Source organism: Cygnus atratus, chromosome 1 (genome assembly GCF_013377495.2).
Source record: "Cygnus atratus isolate AKBS03 ecotype Queensland, Australia chromosome 1, CAtr_DNAZoo_HiC_assembly, whole genome shotgun sequence".
NCBI classification, from domain to species: Eukaryota; Metazoa; Chordata; class Aves; order Anseriformes; family Anatidae; genus Cygnus; species Cygnus atratus.
The window spans coordinates 79,768,669-79,771,566 of record NC_066362.1 but is presented as its reverse complement, the minus strand read 5'-3'; positions in this window follow the sequence as shown (position 1 = coordinate 79,771,566).

Sequence of the window (2,898 nt, the reverse complement as noted above, 5' to 3'; positions counted from 1 at the left end):
ATTAAAAAAAAAAAAAAAAAAAAAAAGCAAACGGTATCATATGCTGATTTTGTTTTAGAACAAGCTGACTAGCTGCAATTGAGGTTAATTGACCTTTATAATGGATACACAGGACAGTACTAAAGCTATATACATAAACTGCAAGTTTATTTGAAAGCAAATTGTGTTAATTGACATTCATTGTGCTTTCTGTTGTTTATTGCTAGTTACTTATGTGAATAGTTTGTTGATATTATAGATAGGGCAAACATTTGTTTCAGATAAATAGGATTTTCAGTTGAATAGGTTTTAATTAAATGATCTCCTGTACTCAATTTTGAAACTGTGAATTACTGTACAGTATGTAGTTAATCCTGTTATCTAGGATCTTAAATTGTTGAATCATGTCTCACACAAATTTGTTTATTTTTGGCAAACAATGTCTAACATCTCTGACAGTTGTGCAAGACTTAGGTCCTTCTCCAGAGTAAAACACGAAATTATGGTGCTGTAGGAACTGAGTTTATGCAAGAATTATAGGTGGCTTGTCCATCTCACAGGACAAACCAGAGCTGTAGTAAACACGTACTCACTGTTATATTAAAAGCATAAGTCAGAGTATAAACATCTGCTCTCATACATGGGTCCTATTCTGTAGACGCTCAGCTGTTGTCCTTCCTCTCACAGACCTCACTAACCACTTGTAGGGCCTCATCAATATAATTGTAGACTTAATGCTTTTCATAACATAGAGTATTTTACGATTCCTTAACTAAGTCCCACGTATGTCCACAAATTCTATACAAACCAGTTGATTTTCCCATTTTATTTCCTAATGAAAGGAAACCATAGCTGACAAACCACACAACCACTTCCATTAGCGATAGCTTTCCCTTCATTTTGAAAACAAAATGGAAAAGTACCCTCTCCGAAGCCCCAGATAGAAACCTTTTCTAGGGTAAAAAGTATGTTTTGCTTAACAAAGTTGAAGTGAGCAAAGATTGTTAATACATTTTATCTAAAAATAAAACCAAACTAAGAAGGAAGGTAGATATCCTGCGGGAATGCTCATAGTATTCATTCACTGGTACTGAGCTATCAGTTACGCTAAAAATCTTCTAGATCCTTCTGATCCTACTTCACTGTCTTTAAATAGTCACATAGCTAGGCATAGTGAAGAAAGTAAAATAAGTATTTGCTGTATATTTTTTCCCCACAAAAGTATTTAAAGGGAGATAACTACTCTTCTGGTAAATTACATTTTATTTTAATATGCCAGTCTAAAAAGTGATGCTAGTCATTCACCTCGAATTAGAGATGAGACCAAACTTAGGAGGAGATAAAATATTTAGGTAATATATAGAGAGATTTCTCTAAAAGCATGCAAGTTCCTCAGTTTTGTTGTATTCATTTTTCTCTAAAGCATATTTTCCCCACACGAGTGGCTTTCTCTTACTGTTTCTTTTACATTTGTACTCTGTAAAGTGTAAGGTTATTGCTGATAGTATTTTAAGAGGTGCTTTCCCTGGAGGATTTTTTTTTTTTTGATAGCCGGCAAGGGACTGCTCTCAAATATGATGGTGAACATTTCAGAGAGATTTGTGATATAATGTATATCACAGACACAACTTACAAGTACCTTGTTTCTTTTCATAGTGAAGTGGTAAAAGGCTGGGGCATCCAAGCAAAACAGGCCAGCAGCATCGAGCTGAAGGTGCCTAGAAAACTGAGACAGCAGAAGCAGCACAGGCTGGCTGTCATGACGACTGAATATATTTTGCTGTATTACTTGGGTCTCCAGTCCAAACGTGATCCTACCTCATCAACTAACTCTTAATGCTTGTATGTTAGTTTGCATTTAGGGTAACTGTGGTTTGTACAGTTTGGCTCCTTCTGCAGGAAAGCTAAGAGCTGGGAATGATTCATGTCGAAGTCCTTCTGCTTTCTCCCTCAGCGATGTGGACATGACTGGTAGCCAAATAGTGCCAAACAGCTTGCCCACAGTCTGGCAAAACTGCCTCATGGCCTTGCATGTTCTTGACCTTGCACAGTGGTTCTACACCCTTGACGTTCCACCCAAAAGACATGCATGGCACACGACAAGAGAGCCATGTGTGAGAGCCATATGTGGAGATCTCCAGAAACCATTGACTGAGGAATGGGGACAGTTATTCTGGAAAATCTGGGTTCTCCAGCTTCTCCAAAGGGAAACTAATGGGATAGTGGTAAGGATTCAACTAATCCTAACTCACTGCAAACACAGAGGACCCATGGAGAATCAAACTTTGAAATCTGAGATCTCTGAATGTGGATCATTTGAGGAAAAACAAGGTATCCCACAGCCCTGGGTCAGAGCACCAGTGAGTGGGAGCATTAATGTAGTTGGTTGGCATGGGGCATGGGCCTGAGGAAGTGAGGACACATGGCTCTGCCCAGTGAACAGATGAACTGTGGGACACCAGCCAAGTTCAAATTGAGCAGCCAAGGTATATGGACTGGTAAGGCACACCACTTCCTCTCCAGCCCTTTAGCCCCTCATTTATGCATGACTTCTGTCACAGGCAGATTTTCTGTGCTCTTGCTCTCACCAGACAGATCTCATGCCTACCATGAAATCAAACCAACATCAGACCAAACTCTGCCCAACCAAAGAAAATGAAATGACCTTCTAGCCTATCATGGACCTCCTCCCACCTACTTCCTTCTTCTAGAGAATATGTATTTCCCAAGAGATTCAGGTTCATTATAATGACTGCTGTTTAGTATGTGTAACTGATGTAACTGCATATTTACCAGTTGTATTTCCTTCAGTATATTACTGTCTCGCATTCCCTTTAGCTATGTGCTTGGAGAGGCACTTCTTGGCCTTTCCCAGACAGGAAGAAATAAAAGATTTTACACCGCTTTCGTTGGTGTTCC